At 54.8% G+C, this 9,548-nt stretch overlaps 1 long non-coding RNA gene across 1 annotated transcript; it reads left to right on the top strand.

Annotated features, from left to right (window-relative positions):
• Positions 1-280: 280 nt before the first annotated feature.
• On the top strand, positions 281-8,914 carry LOC147598811 (uncharacterized). Its single transcript, XR_015260222.1, has 4 exons — positions 281-392; positions 4,801-4,867; positions 8,282-8,476; positions 8,823-8,914. It is a non-coding gene; the product is annotated as an uncharacterized LOC147598811 (long non-coding RNA).
• Positions 8,915-9,548: the final 634 nt, after the last annotated feature.

Genomic DNA, 9,548 nt, shown 5'->3' with positions numbered 1-9,548 from the left:
CAGTTTTAACCAAAAGAAGCTAAAACAAACAAACAAAAAAACACTTGGCCGTGTTTTTCGTCGTCCCCTTCCCCCTCCTTTTTGATCGTCTCTGTCTCGTACAGCCCTGCTGTAGGCAGATAACCGAGGGCTTCACCCGTCGTTTCAAAGTGGCGCGGGGGAAGAAAGCAGCCTTTGTCAGGGGGTTTCTGAAGGTCTCTGTGCTGGGAAGGTTGGAAATAGCACAAACACATCCTTTCTCACTACATTGTGTCGCTTCCAGCTCTAAGCTCCGCCACGACCCAGATGTTTAGATGCTGATGCTGAAAAGGAAAAATAAGAGCCGTGGCGAGAAAGCCAGGAGAGCGGGGATGCTGCGGGAGATTTGCTTCTAGAAAGCTGCGCTGCTCTGGGTAGGGTGTCGTTCTTTCCCAAGCAGGGAAAAGAGTTAGTGAAGGAGATTCAGACACGGAGAATTAATATCTTAATCCAGAAGGTGTAGTGATGGCTATCGGTCCCACTGCTCATCTCCTTACGTGCAGCTGTATGGTTTTTCTCTGAGACCATACGCACGTTCAGAGCATAAGCAGGGTTTGGTACTATCGGGCACTTTTTTTTCCTGCCCTTTGATCTGGTTCTCCCTTTTTCACCACACTGCTTCCAAGTTTTCCCAACCTTGGGACCATTATTGGTGTGAGTTCATCCGTCTGCTTTTAAAATTATCTGTGTTCAGGAGGAGGAGGGACCTCCTTAGGCGGATGTGTGGAATAACTCCGTTGTTACCTAATTGATTGGACAAGGACAGTTAAGTGTGAAACTCTTCTTTATCGTCCATATCCCCTCTAATTATCCTGTCTCAGCAAGAACGTCTCCGAATGTCCGGCCCGTAGTCCCTCTCTCGCTGTTCTGCCTCAGGAAGAATTTCTCCGAATGTCCGAGCTGCCGATCCCTCCCTCCCGGAGGGGTCTCGGCGCGGGGTTTCGCCGTCAGCTTGAGCCAAGCGAAGTCCACGCAGAGGTGGGAAAGGGGTGATCCCCCACCTCTCCTAGCCCGTGTGTCCCCGTCCATCTGTCCAGCTGCCAGGACATGTGTCCAGCTGGATTTTGTGCTGGACCAGACTGAGTGCACCCAGACGTTGATGGCAGCGGGGAGGCCGCAGCACCCATGTCCCCCAGCCCCGTCCTGCGCAGAGGGATGGTTGAAGGGATGAAGGCCCCGTCTCCCACCCGTTCCAAACCCGCTGCTGCCAGAGCACAGGTTGTCCTGGCCAAACCCCGGAGCAGGAGGTGGGAGCTGAGCTCCTCTCTGCTCTGGCAGGCAGACGAGTGAGACGAACTGCTCCGACGCTGACTTTTCAGAGCCCGAGGCCTGGCTCTCGCCGCGTGCCTGGCGAAGGGCTCATCCCCAACAGTGGGGCCCCGCGGCTGCCGCTGCGGAGGGGCGAGGGGACGTTTCTGTCCCGCGCTCTCGTCCTTCTCCGAGGGCTTAGGGCAGAGAGCGGGATGCTTTAAAAGCAAAGCCTGCAGCCTGCGAAGGTTGCGCTGCTGGAGCGACACGCCTGATTCACCCTCTGCGGTGGCAGGCGGCCACGGAGCAGAGAACCATATGGTGGGGCTGGGTGGGAGGAGGAGCTGGGCTCCCTGCTCGCCCGCAGACCCTGGGAGTATGTCACGGAGGGTCCCCAGGCGGGGTGCCCCGTCCGGCGAGCCCGCACATCCCTGTCCCGGGCAGCCTTTGGCTCTGAGCCTGGCCCCGCAGTGGCGGTTATTGCTGGGGGGGACGGGCTGTGGGTCAGTGGGTGGGTGGGTGCGGCGTCGCAGGCTCGGAGAGGACACCCCCACGTCCACCCTCAGCGTTCACAGGGTTTGCTGCGCATCCCCTGCCATCACGCTGTCCCCAAGCACCCTCCTCGCCACCCCGACCTCCACCGTTCACCAAACTGGCGGGTGAGACCCACACGTCTTCTCCCCATCCCCACTCCCGCCCTCCCTTTTCCCACCTCGTGCCTAATTCCTCTTGCCTCTCCCCAGACAGCTCCCCATAGCTTGACCGTTAACAAACGCACTTGGCCGGAGGCCTCGGCGACCATTTGCAGGCTCAGCCTGCTGCCGCCGCTGCCTGCCAGCCGGGCCCCGGGCACCGCGAGCCGCCCCGCCGCTGCCCGCATCCCGCTTTCGGCGCGCCACGGAGCGCTGCCAAACGGCCGCGGCGCTGCTGCCAATTCGGAGAGAAAGGGGCGAGGGAGCTGCACACAAAGAGCGGTTTATAGCCCGGCCGGGCACCTGACACGGGGAGGAGGGAGAGCTGAGACGTGCTTAGCCCTGATAATCCCCAGTTTGAGTTTAATACTTTTTTAAAAAAATTTTTTTTTTTTTTTTAAATCAAAAGCACAGCAACAGCTGGGGCTGAGGCTTTCCAGGAGATGAACTCATGAACAACTGTTCAAAATAACTTTATTCGTATTGCTATTAGATCAGTCCACTGGGGAGCAACCAATTATTTTTGATTACTCCAGGCAGATAAGGCTGGGGCAGAGCCGAAAACCGCGCGCCGCAAGGGACCAAGGGCATCTCGTGGCTTGAGGACATCGCTGTGCTGCTCCTTGGCAGCTCCTGGGCCCCAGCACCCATGGGAGCCCCCAGCACCCATCCGAGCTCGCTCCACGGTGCGGGGGGACCGTGCCGGCGGAAGAGTGGCGGGCTGGGGGTTTTGGCGTGGGGTTTTGCAGGCGTGTGCCGTACAGGCGTGCAGGAGGCAGTGGGCCTGCAGGTGCTGCGGGGATGTTTGTGCCGTTGGTGCCTAAAAACCAGTTTGCAGTGATACTGCAGAGGTGATCAGCCGGTCCCAGGTTGGTCTGCCCATCTTGTTCGTAAGCCCTGGAGCTGGCACGGCGTCAGCGCAGGGAAACACGAGGGGTTTGGAGCAGAACAGCGAGACGAGCGATTCCCCGAATCGCGGTGCGGCAGTGTGGGCAGCATGGGTCCCATGTGCCCTGGCCCCGAGGAGCATCGCCGGGGTCGCCCGCCTTGTTCCCATCCCGCAGACCGGACTCGAAGCGTTTCCAGTCGGCTGAGGCCGGTGCCCGATGTTTTTCCTTTCCAGCCTGTCATCAAGCAGACCTGAGCGTGAGATCTGCTAGCCGGCAGGATCCTTCCCGAGGGAAAGCAAGGTGGAAGCTAAAACTCTGAAAACTGGGCTGCAGGGAACAGCCTGCACTGGCCAGGAGACAGACTGCATGATCTAATAGGTCTTTTCCATTTCTCACTGCTGTGATTCAAGAAGTCTTGTCACCAGGGATTTTTTAAAAATAGAGCGGATGAAACAGAAGACGGTGGATGCGGGGATCAGGCCTGCCTTGGCTGGGAGGCAGGTTGGCCTAACAGGACTTTTCCATGATTAATCGAGACAAGAAAAGACAAGAAAAAGGAAATTGATAAACACAATAGTAATTCCATCCAAGGTTTGCCTTAGTCAGGTTATTGTAATCCTGACATCATGTCTTGAAAAGAGGACTGGAAATAAATCTCTAGTAGATTATATCGGCTCGCCGGGGATGGAGAGGTGCGCCAGGCTGCCAGGGGCACCAGGAGTTAACGCCTTTGGTGGTCCCCTCCCCAAAACGCTGTTTCTCCCGATTTCGCTGGGTCTCCAACCAGCAACAGGAGCACGTGGCTTCCGAGGAGACCTCGCGCCTTCTTCTGCCTGTCCTTCTTCGCCCTTCCTGCTAAAATCACCCCCTCCTTGAAAAAAGCCTTTTCTGGAGGCATCTCGAGGTGGTCGGGAAGTTCCTTTCCTGCCAGGTCGTTTAATCAGGACAAAGCTGAGCAGCCTCCGGATGGCAGTGCTCTCCCAACGGATGCTCTGCGTGGGAGCGGGCCCTCGGCCGCACCTCGAGCTCGCCGGGAAGACCTGGGATTCGGACCAGCCCGAGCCACAGCTATTCCCGGTGGGCCCACGCTCCAGAGGGGCGGCTCAGGTGGGACAGGGTGTCTGCGTGATGCAAGTCAGGATGTTTTCTGTCCCTTTGGCCTTTACGGCCGCTGCTGTGGGTCGGTGTGAAAGACGTGACCTCGTGGTCAGGAGCCTTGCGGCGCTTGCCGCCAGAGCCGGGAATGCGAGCCCTGGGGTCCTGGCCGGGCCCCAGCTGGGAAATTTGTGTTCTGTCTCTGCGTCCCCCACAGCTTCATCCCTGGAAATCGGAGCTGCTCCCGTCCGGTCCCGGCTGCTCCCGCCACACCACGGCACTCGCTGAAACAGCCGCCGGACTCTGCCCCGGGGAAGGATGCACTGCAGGGGCAGGACTTGCTTTTTTTGCTCATTTAATTTCTTTAACAAGAATTTTTTTTGCCTGTGAGCACATCACTCCGCTGCTTTTCTGCAAGCAGACCCTAGGGCTGCTGCTTGGCCTCCGGCGCCGGTGGTGGGCGCGGAGAGGAGCGCTGCTGGCCGGCACAGGAGAGGGCCAGGGGAGCACAGGCGGCGGGACCGTGTGGGATTTCCTGGCTTTTCACGTCAGACCTTTGCCATGATCCTCTTCGCAAATCAATCAGGGCACATTTTCAGTTCCATTAAGGTTTCTGCTCTTTCCAGCTCTCTCAGGAGGCCTCTCTGTAGATGATTAGAAACCCTCTTCTATTGCCCAGCCTAAGTCTGTTCATGGGCAGTGTTTTCCTCCTCTCTTCTCATGCCAACGCTGGAGCTTAACCAGCTCTTTCCAGTGTTTGTAGGTAGCCATCCTACCTCCTCTCTGACTTCATTTCCCTGGGAATTTCCATCTTCCCGTTGCTGATGGGTTTTTATTCCCCACTCTTGTGCCTGCAGCTTCTTTGGAGGACGAGGAGGCCGAGCTCTGCAGCGTACGGGATCCTGCCCAGTCGTGGAGCAAGCGGTGAGTAGCGACCCCTCTCCGGGCTGGGGCACTACGGGGTGTCTCTCCAAACTCACAGTGAACTGTGAGCATCCCTGGGTGACGCTCCAGCTTGACGAGCATCTGGGAACACTGGGACACGGGCAGGGTCGTTCGTGTTCACGGCTATCGGCGCTGTTTAGCCACGCACGCGTTTATTTTCCTTGGCTCTGACAGGAATGTGCTCCTCGAGGACTTTTCATTAAGCAAAAAAAATGATGAGAGGATGAAAATCGTGTTTTACTGTCCGCGGTTTCGGTCAGTGCTGTTTCTTCAGATGTTTTAGTAACGCATCTTGGCAAGGACTGAGAAAATTTCTCCAGTGAAACAAAAAAAGTTTAACTTCCACATTTGGAGCCAGTTGCATCGGCCGGTTCCGTCCCCGGCATGGACTGATGCCCGGAGCAATGACCGGCCCCGCCCCGGGGATTCAAAACAAAAGCGAAACACCTCACAATTTATGTCCAGTGAAAAATAACGTGTACATGATGTAAAGCGTTACTGGGATTTGATGCTAATTTTAGTGGTCACCTTGGCTGCGTTTGAGGAAGTTGCCGGTGCTGCCAAGAGCAAATTTACCTGATGATGAATGAGGAATCGGAACATAAAATAAATAAATATCAGCAACACCTTTTTTTTTCCTTCTCTTTTGGCAGATCGGTGTCATCCAAGGTCACACATTTGTGCGGTAGGAGAACTACTGCCAGAGCTTAGTGCTTTAAAATCAGTTTAAGGAAAAGAGCAGCATCTTTAAGTGCTGAATTTAAAAAGAAAGACTGCACTAGAGTCTCCTAAAAATTCTTGCCCATTGGTTACGTTTTGTGTCGGCATTAATCTTCTCACCTCCCTGTGCTCAGGCCTGGAAGAAGCATCTGTGAACTTCTGCAAAAATTTGTTTTCCCCCTCAAAACCAGGCCTGAAAATGCCCGTGCCAGGTACTGACCGCTCTCTATTTGACCTTTTTCTCCTATTAATGGAAAAATTTAGGAAGTTGTGCTCTGAGACTGAGAAAAAGGAGGATTTTTTTGACAAAACGCAGCAAATCTCAACAAGCAGGAAAACCTTTTGTTTCCATCAGCAGTTTTCGGAGAGCGGGACCGGTTCCTGGCCAGCGCTCAGCCTAAACTGGGGCCAGGCTCCGCTCGAAGGGAGGCAGAAGCTCCCCGTGGAGAAGCTCATCCCAGACCGGCCCCAGGCAGGAGGTCGTCTCCACTTCCCTCTGAAGCGCGGTGGCCGTGTCAGAGGACGGATCCCGGACCGCCAGCCTGGGGGAAATACAGCCATTCCCACATTTTTATGATTTCTTTTAATTACTCCAGGCAGGAGTTCAGAAGGAATAAGCATTTTCAGGATCGCGGCACTGCAGCGATGGGAAGCGGCGCGTCGGACGTTCATTTCTCCCTGTGCTTCCCAAAATCCGACGCAAACCCTCTGCAAGTTAAATCTGCAGAATGGCACGGGAGCAAAACGGGCAGGAACCCTCCCAAAGTGAGCCCTGCTCCCGCAGGCTCAGAGGGCAGCGAGTGTCACTGCCTGCCTGGCCAAGCTGCTGCTCATTGCCGAAAGCATTTTATTAAAAAAAAAAAAAAAAACAAACCAAAAAAACAAAGCAGGATTTGGAGATGGCCTTTAAAGATTTGGGGGTTATTTTATTTTTTATTCCCCTCAAAAGAGGACGCGTGTAAGGTTACGGGATAACACAGCCTACACAGGGAGGCGTTACGTTGAGCAGGAGAGATGGGGCACAGCCGAATTTATAGCAACCCTCAGAGAAACAATAAATGGAAGCTGTAGTTTTTATTGGGGAGGGGGATGCAGATCACGGGTGAGGGAACCAAATAATAAAAAAAAGTATAAATTAGAAAGGTGGCGTGACGGTTGGGAGCAGAAGGCATTTGGCTTGTATATAATGTGAATTTCTTCTGGAACACGATCCGGAGCAGCGCATGGAAGTTACCTGCAAACAGATTTTCTGTTAAGTCACGTTAGGGTGACATTTTCTATCACGGCTCTGTCGACCGATGTCCCGAGCGGAGCGGCTGCGGTTTGCATCCCATCGCTCCCGACCCCGTCCTGCAGCAACCGCCCACGCTCGGCCGTCCCGGGTGAACCAGGTATTTAACAGGTACCGGATGAAATTCCTCCTGCGGGGCCAGTGCACAATTTAATCCCAACGCCAGCCCGACGCGGCACTCTGTATTTCTCCTGATGGCTTTAGAAAGCAGGACGAATCCCAGCGCTAATGGACTGTGAGTTTCTTACGGGCAATGCCCAGTTCCGCACCTCGGCCCTCGGTGCCGGCCCCTGAGCCCAGGCCAGAGCCCAAGGTCCCAGCCAGGTCCCAGATCGCCGCGGACGCATCTGCACCACGCGTGCTCCCAATGGTTTGTGTGGAACATCTCCTCTTTCCTTGCTCCGCATTTCAGAAGGATGCGTGTCCCGGGGGATTTTATGGCCTGCCATACGAACAGAGTGACTCCAGGTCCGCGTGAGTGAACAAAAGGAGTGGGAACGAACTGAGCGTCTTTCCGTGACACGTTTCCGCTCACCACCTGTTTCCCAAAGAGCGGCAGACTCGCCGCGCCCCAGACTTCCCAAGCCCTGTCCTGACAGCCAAGTTTATCTCTAGACCTGCCTGGTTTCTTTGGGTTTGAGTCCATCTACCGATCCCCTTCGCTGGTGCCAGAAATGCCTCCGCACGCCACATTTCCCTGGTGATTGTCCTTGGGATTAGTTTGGAAAATTGCATAAGCCGCGGGTTAGAGCTGGCTGCGTCGCTCGTCCGGGTGCCTGACGCTTCATGGGGGCAAAGACGAAAGAGCTGCGAAAGGCAGAGATATAACAGATGTTGACATGTAGTGAAAATACTAGACGCAGGAGCCTAAGATAATAAATCTGAAAAATTAACACGTAGGAGAACGAAAAAAGGAGCAATATGTTTTGGTAATCATTCTGAACTGCTGAACCCTTCTCCTGCAGTTCAGAACTCTCTGGCATTCAGCAGATGTCACTCAAGCGATGATTAACACATTACCGAATTTCTCCAGTCGTTTAATAAAAGTTTTACATAACATGCAGGTAATTGCTTCCAAATGTCAAGGTAACAATGCGGGCTTCTATGGATGGCATTGTTTCCAGCGTCAGGTGAAAATCCCTCTTGTTGCCATGCTATCAGGAGAAGTCCCGCTGTGAAGACCCCAGCTGCTTTTTCCGTCTCTCCTCCGAACGCCAGAGACAAAGAAACAGGCTGGGAAGAGGCAAAGCTTTGGATCTGGGAATGGTTTCTTCTCTTCAAATGTCTGGACGGGCAGAAATGGGCCTTGTGCTCCAAAACTGTGGCATGAGTAGCTGTCTTTTCCGTGATTTTTAATTTTTTTTTTTTTATTTTCTTGCTAGGAACTCTCATCTGAGTGCACAGAGGTGACGGAAGGAACAGGGTGAATGGGGATGTCCGGGCAGCAGTGGTGGGGTTCTGCTCTCTCCTGAGCCCACCCCGTGCTCAAAAGCTCCCATCATCCATCATGAGATCAGGAAAAAAGTCATCCCAGCTGGTTTTATTTGCTGGGGAGCTGTGCTGGTGCACAGCCGGGGGTACGTGCTTCGCACCGGTGCAGGATCTCGCTGGCTATTTCGGCGTCGGCACAGGAGCGAAGCGTGAGAGTGACGGGCGCTCGGGGACGGGGAGCACGACGGGCTGCAGACCCTGTGCAGACCTGGAGAATTGCCGGCTAACGGCTTTCGAGGCTGCAAATGAGCTTCCCAAATTATTAGAGCTGGAGAACAGGATACTTTTAAAACAACCCGTCTGTCATGAGACGTATCCTGTGTCAGTCAGAGGCCAGCGGACTCCTTTGGGGGGACTCCATGACAAAAATCTAGTGGGGGGCTGCACAAATGCATGTTGACGTGGTTGTTTTGACATGACATTTCTTTTTAGGAAGCCTTAAGTGATTTCTGCTGCCACCGCAGGATTGTAGCAGCGCTGATCCTCCCAGACACCTGTGAGCTCTGGTCTGCTGGCGGCTGAGGACGCACAGGTAGGGTCACCACAGGGTGATCCTTGTGTGGTACGAACGGGTGAGACCCCACAGCCGAGACCCAGGTCCGTTGTCGAGACTTTGGACACACTTTGGGTGCCTGAAGGTGGGTGCCTGGTGCCATTCGGGTGCCCTGCAGGACCCCAGCTGCTCTTCCAGCAGGCTCATGTGTCCCGTGGTTTGCCCTGAGACCCCAGAGCATCTCACACAGCACCAGATGCCTCTGTTTAGGGCTGTGAATCCCACCCTTAATGCCCTGGAGGGTGGGTTGCACCCGGTGGTGACCGCTGCCCTTGGGTCTCATTGGTGGCCACCTTCGTGCCATGGGCTGACAGGGGCCACCGTTCGTGGCACCAGCACTGGGGTTGACTGTGTAGGTTTTCCTGCACCTGGGAAGTTTGAGTCTATTCCCAGTGCCACTGCTCCTGTCAGCTGCTACGGACAGAATGATTTATGGACACATTATTGAAACCATATTTTCAGCCTCAGAGCCTGAGGGAACCAGTGGGTGGTACTGGAGGCAACATGCCCGAGGAGGATTGGGGTGCTCCTCCGACCACCTGGCTTCTCAGTGGAGATGAACAGCAACAAGGTTGGGTAACAGGCTGGCCCAAACCACCAGAGAG

This window comes from Chlamydotis macqueenii, chromosome 15 (genome assembly GCF_036417535.1).
Source record: "Chlamydotis macqueenii isolate bChlMac1 chromosome 15, bChlMac1.mat, whole genome shotgun sequence".
NCBI lineage: Eukaryota > Metazoa > Chordata > Aves > Otidiformes > Otididae > Chlamydotis > Chlamydotis macqueenii.
Note: the sequence above shows the minus strand (reverse complement) of the source record. Positions and strands in the feature narration are given on the sequence as shown.